Source organism: Misgurnus anguillicaudatus, chromosome 23 (genome assembly GCF_027580225.2).
Source record: "Misgurnus anguillicaudatus chromosome 23, ASM2758022v2, whole genome shotgun sequence".
Classification (NCBI taxonomy): Eukaryota; Metazoa; Chordata; class Actinopteri; order Cypriniformes; family Cobitidae; genus Misgurnus; species Misgurnus anguillicaudatus.
The window spans coordinates 2,571,202-2,589,672 of record NC_073359.2 but is presented as its reverse complement, the minus strand read 5'-3'; the positions used below and the strand labels follow the sequence as shown (position 1 = coordinate 2,589,672).

Below are 18,471 nucleotides of genomic sequence, written 5' to 3'. Positions count from 1 at the left end.
GACACTTCCTTTCTTTCTATGAGTAATGCAGAGATCTAGGTAATAGCATGGGCAGCTAGGCTCACTTCACAGTACAGAGTTTCACACAACAGTCGGTTCCTCTTGCGAAAAGTTCCAATAATTCCCTTCCAACAATATGATCTTTCCCACAGTACCTTAGCGTCCTCGCTCTGCTTTCGTCAGGCTACAGCCGGGGGTCGGGGTTATGAACGGACAGGCATGTATTAAATGGCCATCACCCGCGGCAGCTTATGACTTCTCCAACAGGGCTCCTCTCGGCCTGGAGAGTGAGTACAGACAACAAAGGACACGGCACAACAGTGCAAAGCTTCAGGTGCACATACGTCAAAGGTAAACTCACCCACTGACCTATACACACTTCGGTGACTTTAATAAGGTCAGTACTCCACACCCAGTCGGCAACTTGCCCCAGAGGGGAATTCGGTCACTGGCACGGACAGTGATCCAACTGGTGACGTTGTGACCGTCGATAACGTCCGGATACCCCACTAGACTTCGGCTCACCCACCCGTTCTTCCACGATGGGGCCGCTAGACAGCTGTACATACTTCAACACAACGCTATATGTTCGTTGTCACAGGTAAATACCAAGGTAAGTATTCCGCTTTACTCACGGTTCTGACGGTCTTAATCCTCCTTCCTCTTTGTTTCTTTCTCTCCTTTAGCAACCCACGGGGGCCCAGAAGTGACGTGTTAGCTCCGTCTTGACATCAGCTCCCCACAAGAACCTTCAGTGCAACACACACCCCTGGTAAGTACACTTTTCGTCAAACTTCGTTGTTTCCCAAACCTGTTTAGATGCTCATTACAGTCGTCACACTCGCTTAGCGAATCCACACAATACCGCTGCCTGTATACCCCACTGCAGTACTTCAACACTTCGTCTTGCCTGTAAGATCGCTAGCCCAAACAACAAATCGGTCCGGACGGAACTTTTCTTCCCACTTTTGGTTCCGCCCTAAAAGTCACTCGTGACATTACTCAAAAAAGTAATTAATTATTAGTTACTAATTACTGTACATCTTCAATTTAATTACTGAACAAATTAGTCACTCCAAAAAGAATTTAAAGAGCCAGTAAGATGCCAATTTTAAGCATCCTATCACTGTTTATAAGTCCCGGACAACAGGTTTAAATAACACTGTAATTTTCTCCAAATATAAATTTAAAATTACCCCATTTCTCAGAGATCCCCAAATGATTCGTGTGAAGCCATTCAACGACTCCGTCTGCCTAAACCCCACCTTTCAGTAGCGTACACTGCTCTGATTGGTCAACGGACAAAGTCTCCGCACAGACCACAGATCAGTGGCACAGACCAACAATAGTGCAACATGTATTGACCTAGTGCTAACATGATTTACTGAGAAGACATTATCGACATCAATACACATCATTCATCATTAATCTAAGCAATAAAAACGACGACAGAAACTAACATTTTACACTCATTTAAGCATTTATGTAAACTAACCCGGTCATAGCAAACCCGTAAGTGCACATGCGCTAGCCGTTTGCTAACATGTCTCTCTGACAGTAAATTAATCCAATATTAGTTTAATTTATTTATTTTATTTAATAATTAAAGATAATGAATTTCAAACAGAACCAATCATATTATTATAAGTACCTATGCATTAATAAATTGATATAATATGTATAGAACTATTTTATACTTCATAGTTTTCATTTAATACTAAAAGATAATGAATTTTAAACGGAAGTTACTGAACCAAATCATATTTTTTATTAATATAAGTACATACATTTATATAATACGTATAGACGTATTTTTTAACACAGTGCCTCGTCACCAATCTGACTCCTTCACGCGACTGACTGTCACTGCCAGCCAGCACTTCGCTCTCTTAATCTACTCTATAAAACAAAATTGTCCTATTGTCTTTCTTGCATATAGATGAATTAGATAAAGTAATAGAAACAATACAATGTCAGCATATTTCGCGGAGGTTTTAACTGAGTTAGATTAAGATTAAGGGGCTGGAGACATCAGCACTTTTAAATGCCAGCTGTTTTTCAGCCGAGCGCTTAGGGGGCGTGCACACCAACGCTTTTACGCCTGCGGCCGGCGCATGTTTTCAATTGTTTTCCAAGGAAACTCAGCGTTTTTCAAATCAGCCAGCAGCGGTTTTCTTCCGCGCCGAAAACCAGCGCCCGGCGGTTTTTCCGCGCTCAGCGCTGAGCACCGAGAGTTGAGAAATGTTCAACTTTGGAAGAAAAGCTCCGCTCGTCAATGTCAGTTCTCACGCGCCGTCCAATCACAGTGGAGGTGGGGCGGGACAAGTATCACAGCAACCATCCGTCTCACAGCTGACGTATCAGAGCTACCAAAGCGCTGAAAAACAGCTGGCATTCGCCACCCTCCAGGTGTTTTCAGCCACGTTTAAAAGTTTTGGTGTGTCCAGCCCCTAACTGTGATACTTCAGCTGTGAGCCGGTCGGTTGCTGTGGTAATGTCCCGCCCCCCCTCTACTGTAATTGGACGGCCCTGTGAGAACTGACATTGACGAGCAGAGCTTTTCTCTCAAAGTTTAATATTTTTGAACCCCGAGCGCCGGGTTTCAGCGCGGAAAAAACCCGCTAGCTGTTTGATTATTTGACAAAAACGCAGAGTTTCCATTGGAATCAATTGAAAACATTGCGTAAAAGCTTTGGTGTGTCCAGTCCCAGCTTCAGTATAATTTTCGGGACAATTAGAGCAGGATTCGGGATTCGGGACAGCAGCTAAGATTTCGGGACTGTCCCGAATTTTTCGGGACTTCTGGTTACCCTAACTGCAATACAGGTCATTTCGATTTTGGATCTGTGTGGCTGTTTAATTACTTATTACTAATTACTTTAAAAATTCTGTTTAGTTAATGATACAAAGATAGGCTTGAAATAAATCATATAAAAGTACATACATTATTCTGGTCACACTTTTAAAGTCTAATTCTCACTATTAACTAACAAGTTAACAGACAAAGATCATGGGCGGCCTCGCCATTACAGCCGAACGCTCACTGTTTACATTCATTGCTCATTTAAACAACACTTAGTCAACTAATGTGGTCAACCAATGCACCGTTTGAAAGATAAAAGAACACAAATTAATTTGCGTGTATGCATTCAACAATATAAATAACTTAGTAGGAGTTTTTGGTTATTCTGTATGAAGAGTAAAACAATGCAAAGCTATAACAAAGCGGACGAATCCTTACCTTTTTGTGTTCTAGCAACGAGATGTCTGGTCAAATAATGGTAACATGTATTGCTCTTCGAAGAAAAGTAGTCCAGTATCCAATATCCATAGTAAATATTTGCACAAAACACACTGACCGGTAAAAAAAAAGGTTTATATGTCCATTGTTTACACCCTCGTATCTGGTAAACATGTCGTCATACTCCCGTTCACTCGACGATTATGTCTTTCAAAACACATTTTTCGATAAATCCAAACGCGTCAATGCATCTAGTAGAGTGTTCTAAACAAAATGAGAGTAGTTCAAGTCATTTCTGATAAAAACTACCCCGGCAAACTTATAAAATAGTGAAAGGGGGCGTGTTCTGCAGGTAGCGTTTGCTTGTGCGTATGCAAAAGTTTTTTATAAAAAAAATGGACAAATGACCAATTGAAATCATGTAGCGTCTAGTGACGTGTAGCTAATGATATGACGGATACACCCATGTGCGGATTTGCATAATGCTTGTATATTATAGTTTTGTTATCTGTGCGTATACATTAGCACTTAGAAGAGTTACGCACTCGTGCTCGTGCACATACAGGGCTTTGAGACGTCACCTGCTTGTTAGCACTTCTTACAATGGACTAGCATCGAGGACAGAAGTTTTTTCTCTTTCTGCTGCCTTGGAAGAACTTATGCGAAGCAGTGATGAAGAAAATGTCGAGGATACCGAAGAAGAAAGTGTTTGCAGTGTCGATTTGGAACAAGAGGAAATGTTTTTAGACGGTCTTGATCCTTTTTTAGATCGGTAAGTTATAAGTATTTTAGCGATCTGTACTGTATTATTCTTTCTTCGTATTACATTTGTTTAGTGAAAGACGTTTTATTACTTTGACTATTATACCTTATTAGTGCATTGATGCATCGTGTAATCAAAGTATTATTCAATTGCTAATTGCGATATAACGTATTTGAAGGAAGACTAGTAACTTGCATGCGCAAATAAGGGCAAAATGTAACAAGCTCTTTCTAACTTGTTATTACAGTAGAAAGTGAGTTTCTAATACAGTTTGTTGTAGCCATAATACAGTTTGTTGTAGCCATTAGCATCACTTAGAAACACTTATGTAAAGCATATGAAACATGTTTTACTGTATGTAGAAAGTAAAAAGTTCTTATTGTGTCAATGGGAGGAAAATGCAGTGAATACGTGATAGTTCGACTGTGTAATATTATCTGTTGCATTAGAAGATGCATTTCTAAACCTATTTGTAAATGTCAATAGGGATGCTGACACTTCTGATGAAGAGTGGTTACCAGAGGCCTCTGGACCACAGACAAATCATTCCTGCCTTTCTAAACATCTTCACCTGCGTTCACCTGTGCCAAGGGAAGAGGAAAGAAAAGATAGAATCTCCATCTGACTCACGCAGTACTGTATGGTTGGTGAAAATACAATGCTGTTTTGTGCATGTTTATTTAGAAAAGAAAACTGTACTTTGAGGCAGACTGTTGACAGATTATTGTAAGATAGTATTGTGAATGTGTGCAAATGGCATCACTAGAACAGGTCTGATGGTACATTACTCTGCTATTCATAATCCTAAAGTGTGAACTTTGTGTATGAATAGAGCAGGCATGATGGTACATTACTCTGATAGCCATAATCCTAAAGTGTGAATTTTGTGTATGAATAGAGCAGGCATGATGGTACATTACTCTGATAGCCATAATCCTAAAGTGTGAATTTTGTGTATGAATAGAGCAGGCATGATGGTACATTACTCTGATAGCCATAATCCTAAAGTGTGAATTTTGTGTATGAATACAGCAGGCATAATGGGACATTACTTTGCTATTCATAATCCTAAAGTGTGAATTTTGTGTATGAATACAGCAGGCATAATGGGACATTACTTTGCTATTCATAATCCTAAAGTGTGAATTTTGTGTATGAATAGAGCAGGCATGATGGTACATTACTCTGATAGCCATAATCCTAAAGTGTGAATTTTATGTATGAGTACAGCAGGGATGATGGGACATTACACTGCTATTCATAATCCTGAAGTGTGAATTTTGTGTATGAAAAGAGCAGGCATAATGGGGTCATTACTTTGCTATTCATAATCCTAAAGTGTGAATTTTGTGTATGAATAGAGCAGGCATGATGGTACATTACACTAATAGTCATAATCCTAAAGTGTAAATGCAATACTTTGTAAATAGTTTGTATTTTTGACTCATGTCACAGCACTGCCAAGCTATGTGCAATACTTTATCACAGTTTGTTGATAACTACTATATTGTAAACATATAAAAACCTATACATAAATTTGTTCTTTAATGTTGTACATTTTCCTAAACCATGCAAAATTATGTAAGTAAATAAAGACATTGTTTCATTTTATATGAGTAAGTAATTGGGTGTCCTTTTGGAGCCTTCAAATAGCACACCAAGAAAAATGCACATAAATACCTTTTAAAATATATCCAGAAAGTTAGTATTTTCCAGAAAAAACAGTGTATATTATTCTGTCACATACTAAATCAAAATAAAATGTGTGGAAATGGTCAGATAAACATGTTAGACCTCAATGTAGAAGGTGGTAACCAAGTGTCCCTTTGGAGTCTCCAAGTGGCTTTTTTTGGAAAGACACCCAGACATACACTAACAAAAAAGCTTGTAAAACCCTCATTTTTGCTTGTATCAACTTCAAATTTTACAAATAGACTGTCAAGACCTGTGAGTTTAGATCAATTATATTTTCAGGCTCATTTACCACTGGTTGGTTAGTTATTTTGCCATAGAAATGTAAGAATGAAAATATTTTAAAAGAGACAAAATCTTGAGCGCTGTATTTCTGCTGCCATATCTATGAAATATTTATTGCTAGAACAGTTCTGCATTTCTAGTAGTGAAATTTGAAGTGTTAGCTTTCAAAAGACACCTTGGTTATGTTTGTAGACAGTAGGATGCATGAGCAGCAGCCTTTTTATTTTGGGTATGCCATTTGCCAGAGTGGGGGGGGGGGCTGGCTCGACGTCTAAGAGGCTAACTATTAACTACTTTTGCCTAAATATACTCCTGATTACTGCTTTTTAATACTTAGTGAAGTAGTTGTTAAGTTTAAGTGTTGGTAGGAATTTGGTAAGATTAGTAGAATAAGGTTTTGCAGAATCAGGCATTATGTGTGCTTTTTGTAAGTATTAATAAACAGCCAATATCTCAGCAATATTAATAACCAATAGTGAGAATTGTAAACTACACTAGAGTGTTACCATTATTCTTATTAACTCACCAAAGTATTTAATGTAAGAAGGATACATAAAAAAATGCATTTTTACCTTAGACTTTAAGTTTTTATGTTAAATCCTTTTTTATAAAAATTATGGTGGTTCCCTTTCAGTCGGTCACTACGACGTCACGTCGTCACCGACGAATTGGGAACTCGCTTAGAGAGACCAATCTGCTTTGTTTACTACTAAAATGCCAATGAACTTGGCATTAAGATATTTGCATAATGCTGGCACCCCGCCAGGTGCGTATATAAGCAGTAGGTGCAATTAGGGAAATTAGCTTTTTCGCTTTGAAAGCCGGCAGTATCTGCTACTGAGAAGCTACTTTCTGCTCTTTGGGGAAACGATTGCTGAAGTTGGTTGGACTAGCAGTACCACAGCGGACGCCGCAGTTTTTCCAGTACTCTACAGCTTTTTTGTTTTGAGTTTTTCGAGTGAGTGCGTTGCTGATCCCTGTGCGCATCATCAACTGAGGATCAAAGAGTATTTTCTTACCATTTTCGCGTCGGTTTAGGGTTAGATTACGCAAAATTAAACAGTGTACGCGAAATTAAACAGTTGTCACCTGGCGTTGGGGTTAGAGTTAGGTTTGGGTAGGGATGTCATTATGCAAATCTAACCCTAAACCGACGCGAAAATGGCAAGAAAATAGAAAAGAGAATGCAACGGACGCAATAGCATTGAAGTCCCCAGTTCGTCAAAAAATGACGCGAAAGGTATACCCTCCCCGTCACATATTGACGAATGGTCAAGTGTCGTCAAATATTGACGACATGGGGTGAGGATGGGTTGCCTTTTCAGGATGGCTTTTCGTGTGATCTTGGGTGCGGCAAGTACATGGGTCCGAAGGACGGTCACGAGCGTTGTCTGTCATGCTTGGGCATCGAGCATGCGGAGGCTGCTTTTGCTGGGGTTGCATGTTCTCACTGCAAGGAGATGTCCCTTTTGGATTTGCGCAGACGGCTGTCGTTTCTCCAGGAACGGCGTCCTCTTTCGGTGAGTGCTGAATGCCGCCACGGTGTGGCTGCGAAGCTCTCTAAGGATGATCTGTGCTTAACTGTGCTGAGCCAGTCGGAGAGATTCGTCCTCCGACTCTCAGCCTTCCCATCCTCAGCCGGCAGAGGTACCAATGGAGACTGCAGTGTCGTGTTCTACGATGGCTGCCGAATCCATTGCCTCCCTCAGGATCCGCTTCGACCGCAACAGCTAAGGCTGGGCCCCCTCTCTATGAAGCTGACTTGGACGTCCTTCCTCCCTCTGGTCGGGTCGCGACGCCGGAGTTTGACCCGGAGATGGTGGCCGTGCTCACTCGAGCGGCGGAGACCGTAGGGTTAGAGTGGGTTAACCCCCCTCAGCCCGAACAGTCCCGTCTGGATGACTGGTTCTTCGGAGCTGCCCGGGCTTCACAGCCCTCTCCGCCAGTGCCTTTTTTCCCCGAGGTGCACGAGGAGCTGTCATGGACATGGAGGTTGCCGTACTCTACCCGGTTACAGCCGATTCAGCCCTCCCCACTCACCTCCCTCACCAACGGAGCCGCTAAGGGTTACACGGGGATCCCTCCTGTGGAGCGGGGGGTCACGATGCAGCTGTGTCCGGCCACTGCTGCCTCCTGGAAGGACCGCCCAACCCTTCCCTCCCAGGCTTGCAGACAGTCGTCCGGTTTAACGGCCGCTGCCCACCAGGCTTGCGGAGAGGCAGAGAGGCGGCTTCGGCTCTGCACGCAATGGCATTGCTGCAGGTCCACCAAGCAAAGGCCTTGCGGGATCTGCATGAGGGAGGACACGACTCACCTGTCTTCTCGGAGCTCCGGGCTGCCACTGATCTGGCTCGCCGCGCTACGAAAGTGACGGCGCAGGCGATTGGTCGTGCGATGTCCACACTCGTGGTCCAAGAACGCCACCTTTGGTTGTGTCTGGCTGACATGACGGAAGCGGACAAGAACAAGTTCCTGGGTGCTTCAGTGTCCCAGATCGGCCTCTTCGGCGAGTCGGTGGAGTCCTTCGCCCAGCAGTTCACCGCAGATCAGAATCGCTCAGATCATGCCCCGGCGCAAGAGGCCTGCCTTTCATCCTCCAGGGCCGGCTGCCCAGTCTGCTTCACACCGACAATACTGCAACTGTTGCGCATATCAACCGTCAAGGCGGTTTGCGTTCTCGTCACCTGTCGCATCTCGCCCGTCATCTCCTCCTTTGGAGTCAGAAGCATCTGAGGTCCCTTCGTGCCATTCACATTTCGGGTTCGCTCAATACAGCGGCAGACGCGCTTTCCCGAGCTGTGCGCCCCGGCGAATGGCGACTCCAGCCCCAGACGGTTTAGCTAATTTGGAAGAAGTTTGGTCGTGCGCAGATAGATCTGTTTGCGTCGCTGGACAATACCCATTGTCGCCTGTTTTATTCACTAACCGAGGGCAGCCTCGCCGTGGATGCCCTGGCACACAGCTGGCTGCAGGGGATGTGTAAATACGCATTCCCTCCTGTGAGCTTAATCGCACAGACGGTGTGCAAAGTCAGGCAGGACGAGGAGAGCCTTCTACTGGTCGCGCCTTACTGGACGACCAGGAATTGGTTCCCAGAACTGATGCTCCTCACGACAGCCCCTCCCTGGCGAATTCCCCTGGGGAAGGACCTTCTTTTTCAAGGAGGGGGCACGTTATGGCACCCGCGCCCCGACCTGTGGGATCTCCATGTATGGTCGTTGAGCGCGCGCAAGGTTTAGGTGATTTATCACAAGCAGTATCTAACACCATCGCCACAGTGCGATCGCCGTCTACTAGACACGCGTACGCGCTTAAATAGAACCTGTTCGACGATTGGTGCTCTTCGCAATGCGAAGACCCCAGAGAATGCCATATTAATGTCGTGCTTTCGTACCTTCAACACTGGTTAGATGGTAGGCTGTCACCCTCCGCCCAGAAAGTTGACGTTGTCGCGATATTTGCACATCACTCTTTAATAAATGGCAGATCAGTTGGCCAGCACGATTTAGTTGTTAGATTTTTAAGAGGTGCACGAAGGCTGCATCCTTTGGGCCCTCCCTCTATTCCTCCTTGGGACCTGTCCATGGTGCTGAAAGCCCTGCAGGTCACCCGTTCGAGCCTTTGCAGTCTGTGAGTCTGAAGTTTTTGTCAATGAAAACTCTGACCCTGCTTGCTTTGGCCTCTGTTAAGAGGGAAGGTGACCTCCATGCATTCTTCCATCGACGATTCGTGCCTTCAGTTTGGACCTGCTGTTTCTAGTGTAACGCTGAGACCCAGCCCAGGCTATGTGTCCAAGATTACCACCACTTCTTTCAAAGATCAGGAACTTGCAAGTGCTGCCACCGGAGGAGGCAGACCCAGCCATGGTTTTGTTATGTCCCGTTCATGCGCTGCGCCTCTACGTGGATCGCACACAAAGCCTCAGGACCTCAGACCAGCTCTTTGTTTGTTACAGTGGTCAGCAGAGAGGGAAAGCTGTCACTAAGCAGAGGATGTCTCATTGGATTGTAGACACTATCGCCCTTGCTTATAATCTGCAGGGCACCCCATGTCCATTTAAATTGAGAGCTCACTTCACTAGAAGTGATGCCTCATCTTGGGCACTCGCTCGTGGTTCCTCGCTAACAGACATCTGCAGAGCTGCTGGTTGGGCGACACCTAACATGTTCATTAGGTTTTACAGTGTTCGTGTGGAGCCGGTCTCCTCTCATGTTCTCTCCTCATCTGGGAGATCACTGAGCACCGGCTCGCATGTCGGCTTGCAGCCTACGACTGATGCTACACAATAACTGTCAGTATGGAAGGCCATCCAGTCAAAATGCGTAATGGTTTGATTTACTTTCCTCCGCTGCCCTGGCAGCTTGATGTTGCGGAGCATCTGCTGTCAGCCTCTCACTAGCTGCATCCTCGCGAACCTATGTGTTTGGCTCGGGCATCCACATTGCGTCCCACCGGGTTCCTTTGTGAGTATTTTTCCGTGGGGTTAATCCTACTAGCCCACGTTTCCCTCAGCAGAGCCCTGCTTTGCTTACACAGCCACGGCTGTCTTTTACCTCAACTACGGTTGACTTTTGCCCACCATCAGCCCTTAACGGGGTGGTGGCTTCCGCAGCGTTCCTATCCCGCTCAAATAGGGCGCTTCCCAGTCGCTGGCACTACTGTGGGGTTAAAGGAACATCTAGTGCCTGGCCTTCTGCCTTAAATCTTGTTCTCCATCTCCTTAAGTGGAACTGGAGGGCTTTATGCAGACACTGGAAGAGGTCAGCCCCAGTGGCGTTTTGGTAGGGATTCCCAATTCGTCGGTCAATGCCAAGTTCATTGGCATTTTAGTAGTAAACAAAGCAGATTGGTCTCTCTAAGCGAGTTCCCAATTCGTCGGTCACGACGTGAAGTCTCCGTTCCCTTCCTTCAGGGAAAGTGGGTTACATACGTAACCGAGACGTTTTCAACTTGTTTACTTACAGGACAGTCAACTCTGTCATAACAGCAAGTGTATCGAGTATAAACACATCTCGTCCATTTTGAGAAATGTGCGTAGTGCGTACACTTATTTGAGATTCGAGCTGTTGAGTCAGGTATAGACATTTTAGCAACAACAACATAAACAAGGATCTTTGCTGTCCAAACTTAACTTCTGGTAGACTTCCTATACAATGTTACAACTTGCAAAAACTATGTTTTTTGTGCTGCCTTAAATATTATACATATGTGATACACTGTAAAAAAAGATTTGTTGATTCAACTTAAAAAGTGTCACGGTTAAATCCGTGTCATGTTTTGTGTCTGTTCTGATTACTATCACCTGGACACTTACTCATTAATTGCCCGTCTTGTTTCACCTGTTGTCAGTTAGTGTGTGTGTGCCATACTCACTGCCGGATCATTGTCGCCATTTGTCTCCATCCTGTCTGTTCCTGTTTATTTATTCTGCCCATTGTTTGATTCCCGTGTTTGCTTTCTATGTTATTTATATTAAATGCTATCCTTTTATGTGAACCCTGCATATGTGTCCTGATTCCCGTTTCCCGGCGTGACAAAAAAAGTATGTGGTTTTTTGTTAATTCAATTTAAAATATAGTATATATATAGTATATATTAGTTAACTTAACAATATTATTTTATATTTTTACACAACCTTTTTTAAAGTTTAATTAACCCCCCAAAAAAAACAACAACAATTTTTTTACAGCGTATTAAATATATTATAAAAGGCATCAATACATTTTTAAGTAAAATTAAGTGATGATGGTCACAGGGTATTTAAACTGTTTGTACAATGTGGTCAGAGCAAACACGCTTCCTCTGCTTGGTGTGGGTAAGATTTTTCCTCTGCTCATAAACAGACAGCAGTAAAGTTTATTTGTGTTTCATTAAGACAACATAATGAGAATCACACAGCTTCAAATCTGTGAGTTTTTTTACATTAGATGAATATATTTTCATTTGATTTGTGTTTCATTCGTTTCTATATCTTAATTTTTATGATTTTGTTTTTCTTATCATCTCAAAGATCTGTTCATATTGTGTCAAGCTGCGGATACTTTGGATCAACTCACAGATTTGGGACAAAATGTGTCTATAAACTGTGATCTGGATGAAGAAGAGATTTATTGGTTATTACTGAAAACATCAGATCCTCCTGTGATGATATTACGCACTTTATCATCAACACCTTTATTCTTCAACAAAACATTAAGAAAGAAATATTCACTTCAATCTAAAAATCATCTGTTTATAAATAACATCACTGTTGATGAATTAGGAGTTTATTACTGTATGAAGACAGATACACATCCAAAATTCAGCTGTGGCACCAGACTACATATAAATGGTAAGTGCTCATGCAGTGATCAGTTTGAATTAAAATTCAGACTATGAAATTCAGTCCTTATTATGCTGTAATGAAATAGACTACCAGTAGCATTCATTATACAGATTGAACTATTTCTTTGCAGAGTCAACAGAAAGACCAAACCAAGTAACTTATATACATTCGAATCATACAGTAGTGAATGACATTGAACAAAATGAGGACAGAGACACACTGTATCAAACTCTTACTATCATACTTGGACTGCTGAATGGTGTTTGGTTCATTGTGGTCATAGGTGAGTTAATTTCTTTTAGTTCTTCAATCTTTAAAAGTCTCTAAGCAAAGAAATAATAACATTATGCTATTGGTAGATGATTAGTATTTTAGTAAAGTTAGTTTAATGATAGATGTTGTATGTGAAACATCCTTTGGCTATAAGCTTGTAAAAATATGTTGACTGTAACTTAAGTGTTCTCATAATAACTTTATTTTGTAAATAAAAATCCAACATTTTGATCTAATTTTATTGTGACCTTTAGGGCTATTTAAGGTTTTTGTTATTGGAAATAAAAGATTTGGACAAGGTTCACAACAACTTCATAACACTGATCTACAGCAACATCAAGTTGTAGAGCACCATCAAGACCCAAATCAATTACAGGTAAATGTTGAGAGGAATTTGATACTAAATGGTTTGATAGTTTTTTTGTTTGTTTTTTTTAATCTTAGTTCTCATACTCCTGAACTATTCAGTGTTTTTTTTTTGTTTTTTTTTTTTGTTATAAAACCGCTCCACTGTCGATATTAATATTGTCTGTGTATCTCTGTTTGCTCTTTCAGTATGCAGAAGTGGACTTTACAAAGCTGCGTAAAAAATATCGACCCAGCAAAGCCGATAGTACTTATGCTGCTCTGAAGCTGCCAAAATTGCAAATATAAGCCTACGACTAACCTGATCTTACAGTGTACAGTATTATTAATACATCACAGATAACCTCACAGATTTACATATATAAGTTAAGAGGTTTTATGTTTTTGAATAATTGAGATATTCAATGTGGTGACTGATGCTGCTTATCCTGTGTGGTTTGTTAAATACTGTATATATATTCAATGTAAAAAAAATCGGTAGAAATTGCAGCTTGGTTGCCGGTAATTTACCGTATATTTAAATTTATGTTTTTTGCTGGCAACATTTTGTTCAAAGTTAAATTAACATTTACAAGTCTTTGTCTTTACAGAGTAAAACTAAAAAAACAGCATCAGGCAAACATTCTGGGAAACAAAATCTGAAGCAAAAAAACAGAAAAAGGTTGATGATGATTTCTGTTTCCCAGAATGCTTTGCATGAGGCTGTTATCGTGTGGTTTTGTTCTGTAAAGATAAAGACTTGTTAATATTTAAAATGTATTTGACTTTGAACAAACTCTTGCCAGTGGATAGCATGGATGTAAATCTGCGGTGGATTACCGGCAACCCAGCTGCAATAACACTGTAATTTCTACGGAATTTTTTCTGTGTTCTGTATTACTGTTTACCAAGTTGTCAAATATTTATTGTTAACAGTATGTGTGTGAGTTACAATAATACTTCATTATCTTATGTCTATATGTGGTATTGAGATTGTCCTTAAATGTTTTCTGAAGGGGCAGAAAAGAAAAAACGTGAGAAAGAAATTGAATGCTAGTTGAACTTCCTCTCTTTGATGTAAACGAAAGGTTCTCACGATACAGTTAAGAGTTTTGAAGCTTGCTTTCATCTATAAAATTTATCAAGTCAAGTTTTTACAGTAAAAACCCTTTAAAATATGAATTAATAAATGTATTCTGGGATGGAGTTGGTGAGGCTTTTTTGTAGATGAGCAATTGTAAAAAAACTCATCCTCTTTCATGTATAGCATTGCTACATCCATATTAAAGTGAATGTTCATTTAGTGGCTCATGTTTATGGTTTAAATAAACAATTTGTGAATCATGGTGTCTTCTTAAATAAGATATTCTGTTAAATGCTTTTATTTGATTAATAACTTTGCTGTTTTAATTCAATTATTGATACAGTAATTTTGAAAGCTTTTTCTTAATGTAACATCAACTCTGTTCAACTTAATTATGTAAACTTGATTACGATCTTAATTGTTTTGCAATCAAGACAGCAGATGTCAAACACCTTTTATATGTAAAGTATTGATGTGGCTCAGCTGGTATAGCATTGCACTTACAGTGTGCAGGTCATGGGTTTGATTCCCACAGATACTGAACACACATACTGACGAAATGCATAGTTTGAATGCATTGTGTTAGTTTGAATGAAAACATTTATATGAAAATGAAAGACCTAACAAAAATTTTATAATGAAATGTTTTGGTAACCTTCACCATAAAAGAAAGATGAAAGAAAGAATTGCGAGAAGAGTTGCATGCAAGCGGTCTGCAAAATGGTGCACGTGTGGTACACAACTTAAAAGAAAAAACAGAAAAGAATTCTATTTGTTTGGTTGGCAACCGGTAACTAATACAGTTCAACCTTTGGCTACACTAAAGGTTTTACCTTAAACCTAGTGTGGTGGTTTTTCTCATACATTTATGTATCTCGGTGGTCTAAACCTCAGATGGAAAGTGAGGCCACTGCAGTTTGCTCTTTGCAATGATGTGCTGTGTGTTTGTGCAACAACAAATATGTTACAACAATCATGAAAATAAATATTCACTTATGAAGAAATGTATTAATATTAAAACACCATTTTTACTGATTACTTGCTCTTTATATGTATTACTAAAAGAGCATAAGATTAGAGGATAATGTAACTTCAGTTTGTATGAGTATGTCTACATTAATGATTGCTGTAGTTACTGCTATGTTTATAAATAAGTTTATAAAGTCTTTGTGCCATCAAAGTAAAACAACAACAACAACAAACATGTTGAAATACTTCCTATCTATTTAAAATCAATGTCAGAAATATACAAATATGAAGTTGTATGATCTTGCCTACACACCTTCTGTGTTTTGACCTAGAAAACATCTCTTCTTCTTTGTGCCTTAAGGTTGCTTTAGATGCAAAACCTCAACCACACAGACTAGCAGGTCTTATAGCAGAACTATATGAGCATCTTTTATTTATTAGTTTTGTGAGTAAATACATGCTTTGTGTACTTTAATAAAATGTGCTAAAAGTGGTTCACATTGGCTTTTTATAATAGAGGAACCACTTTAAGTGCTATATAGCACCTATGTAGAACCACAAGTACTGGTATTATAACATGATTATAGCACCACATAAATGTTTCACTTTACTTATTATGACTCAACTTGCATACTTAAATGTTTTGATTTCTTTGTATCAATATTTGGCTTGATGGCTACATCTGGTGGAAATTTTGTGTTAATGGCCCACTTAAAAAATCCCCTTACTTACCCCTTGATGTGTCAAATACTTATTTTCCCCGATGTACATGTTTGACTTTACATTGCACCATATGGTGCTATATACTGTAGCACTTAAAGTGGTTCCCTATTATCTTTAAGCCAATGTTCATCACTTTTAGTGTTGTTCAGTGCCTTGTTTTAGAGTAAATGGAAGTTCACATTATACATAGGAATAATATAGGTTTGCAATAATAATGTTTGATGTTAACCTACACTCACCTAAAGGATTATTAGGAACACTATACTAATACTGTGTTTGACCCAATTTCACCTTCAGAACTGCCTTAATTCTACGTGGCATTGATTCAATAAGGTGCTAAAAGCATTCTTTAGAAATGTTGGCCCATATTGATAGGATAGCATCTTGCAGTTGATGGAGATTTGTGGGATGCACATCTAGGACACGAAGCTCCCGTTCCACCTCATCCTAAAGATGCTCTATTGGGTTAAGATCTGGTGATTGTGGGGGCCATTTTAGTACAGTGAACTCATGTTCAAGAAACCAATTTGAAATGATTTAAGATGTTTGACATGGTGCATTATTCTGCTGGAAGTAGCCATCAGAGGATGAGTACATGGTGGTCATAAAGGGATGGACATGCTCAGAAACAATGCTCAGGTAGGCCGTGGCATTTAAATGATGCCCAATTGGCACTAAGAGGCCTAAAGTGTGCCAAGAAAACATCCCCCACACCATTACACAACCACCACCAGTCTGCACAGTAGTAACAAGACATAATGGATCAATGTTCTCATTCTCTTTACGCCAAATTCTGACTCTATCATCTGAATGTCTCAACAGAAATCAAGACTCATCAGACCAGGCAACATTTTTCAACAATTTTGGTGAGCTCGTGCAAATTGTTAGCCTGGTTAGCCAGACCTACATCAAGATGTAAGGTCTGGCAACTCTTCACACAAACGGCTCAATGCAAGGGGCGGGATATAAGGTTGTCCCTCAAAATGCCTCTGTACGCAATAGGATAGCGCTATGACCAATCAGAGCAACGAAGAAGGTGATGTATGAGTCCCCTGCGTTTCCCCAGCAGTGGAGCTAATTGGTATATCAAACTTTTACCGTAACCAGTCGGCAAAACTCCAAACACATCTTTCTTGCTTAAAAAGGACTTCAGTAGGGTTATTTGCTCTTCTCTCAAAGAAAAACATAAATCTAAGTCCTTGAGAGTCGCGGCCAAAGCCGCTTCAAAAGAAAGCTGTTCCCCAGCAGCAGCAGCCATTCTTTGTTTTCAAGTAGGAACCGTCGCAGGCAGCTCTGTCGTCATCATGTTAAGCCCGCCCCACAGAAGCTAAAAACGATGTGAATTGCCTGACCAAAATTTTGTTTTTGGAGATGTTAATTGTATTGTTAGTGCCTAGACTAAACCATCTCAGCAAATATATTTTGCTGCCGCTAGGGTGCGTCTAGATTTCTAGGCTAGCAAATTGTAGCTTTTTTTCTATTTGTAGTGGAGATGAGTGATACCCGGTGGGGTCTTCTGCTGTTGTAGCCCATCCGTCTCAAGGTTGTGCGTGTTGTGGCTTCACAAATGCTTTGCTGCATACCTCGGTTGTAACGAGTGGTTATTTCAGTCAACGTTGCTCTTCTATCAGCTTGAATCAGTCGGTTCATTCTCCTCTGACCTCTAGCATCAACAAGGCATTTTCGCCCACAGGACTGCCGCATACTGAATGTTTTTCCCCTTTCACACCATTCTTTGTAAACCCTAGCAGATTGAGCAGATTGTGAAATACTCAGACCGGCCCGTCTGGCACCAACAACCATGCCACGCTTAAAATTGCTTAAATAACCTTTCTTTCCCATTCTGACATTCAGTTTGAAGTTCAGGAGATTGTCTTGACCAGGACCACATCCCTAAATGCATTGAAGCAACTGCAGTGTGATTGGTTGATTATAATTGCATTAATGAGAAATTGAAAAGGTGTTCCTAATAATCCTTTAGGTGAATGTATACCATTCTATAATAAGTTAAGTTGCAATTAAATGTAATATAAAACTATGGCATTTACAGTATTTCAATTAACAGGGGACTCACTGCTGCCCTCTGCTGGACAAAAGTTAATGATTAAAGTTGTTGTGTCCCAGCAGATATTTTGTAATAAACCAATAGATACCATAAAAAAAATACAATCAGTTGCTTGCAGATTTCATTTGGTTTGATAAATTAATACTTTTAATAATTAGGTTTAATAAATAAATTTTTACCGTGACTCAAATATGTACTTTAGGAATTAAGCAGGAAAACACAGCAGAATGTTAGTAATTTCTGGGCTTGTTTTTATTCTTCAGATGTCAATAATGCACTGTAAAAAATACTTTGCTGCCTTAAAAATTTTTGTTGAAGTCATGTCAACACAGATGAGTTGTCACAACTTATAAATAGCATACAATAGTTTTCAAATATAGTTGAAAAAAGTCAACTTAATTTTATAAGTTATAACAACTCACCTGTAGTTGTAACAACTCATCTCTAGTTAAGATAAATAATAGTAAGTGACTTGTAAATCCGAGTTGATTCAACAAAAAAATTTAAGGCAGCAGGTATTTTTTACAGAGTGGCTCTTCTAATAGACAAAATAGTAACAACAAAAATATAAAATTATTCAAATAAACACAGTTCCTCTGTAATAAATCAATTATTTATTGTAAAATTCATGATAAATTTGGGCAAAAATCACTTTTAAAATTGACTCCTGAAAGCCTGAACTTCTCTGCTGAAGCAGATAGAACAA

At 40.3% G+C, this 18,471-nt stretch overlaps 1 protein-coding gene and 1 long non-coding RNA gene across 2 annotated transcripts in view; both read left to right on the top strand.

The window, feature by feature from the left end:
• Window positions 1-14,228, top strand: part of LOC129454137 (uncharacterized) — a 37,803-nt gene extending 23,575 nt beyond the window's left edge. The window contains exons 4-7 of the long non-coding RNA XR_012365926.1: window positions 11,992-12,312; window positions 12,437-12,589; window positions 12,834-12,955; window positions 13,135-14,228. This is a non-coding gene — a long non-coding RNA (uncharacterized lncRNA). The remainder of the gene's footprint in view (window positions 1-11,991; window positions 12,313-12,436; window positions 12,590-12,833; window positions 12,956-13,134) is intronic.
• The window catches only part of LOC129453110 (uncharacterized), a 309,370-nt gene that overhangs the window by 38,069 nt on the left and 252,830 nt on the right, over window positions 1-18,471 (top strand). The gene's annotated exons all lie outside the window — the stretch shown is intronic.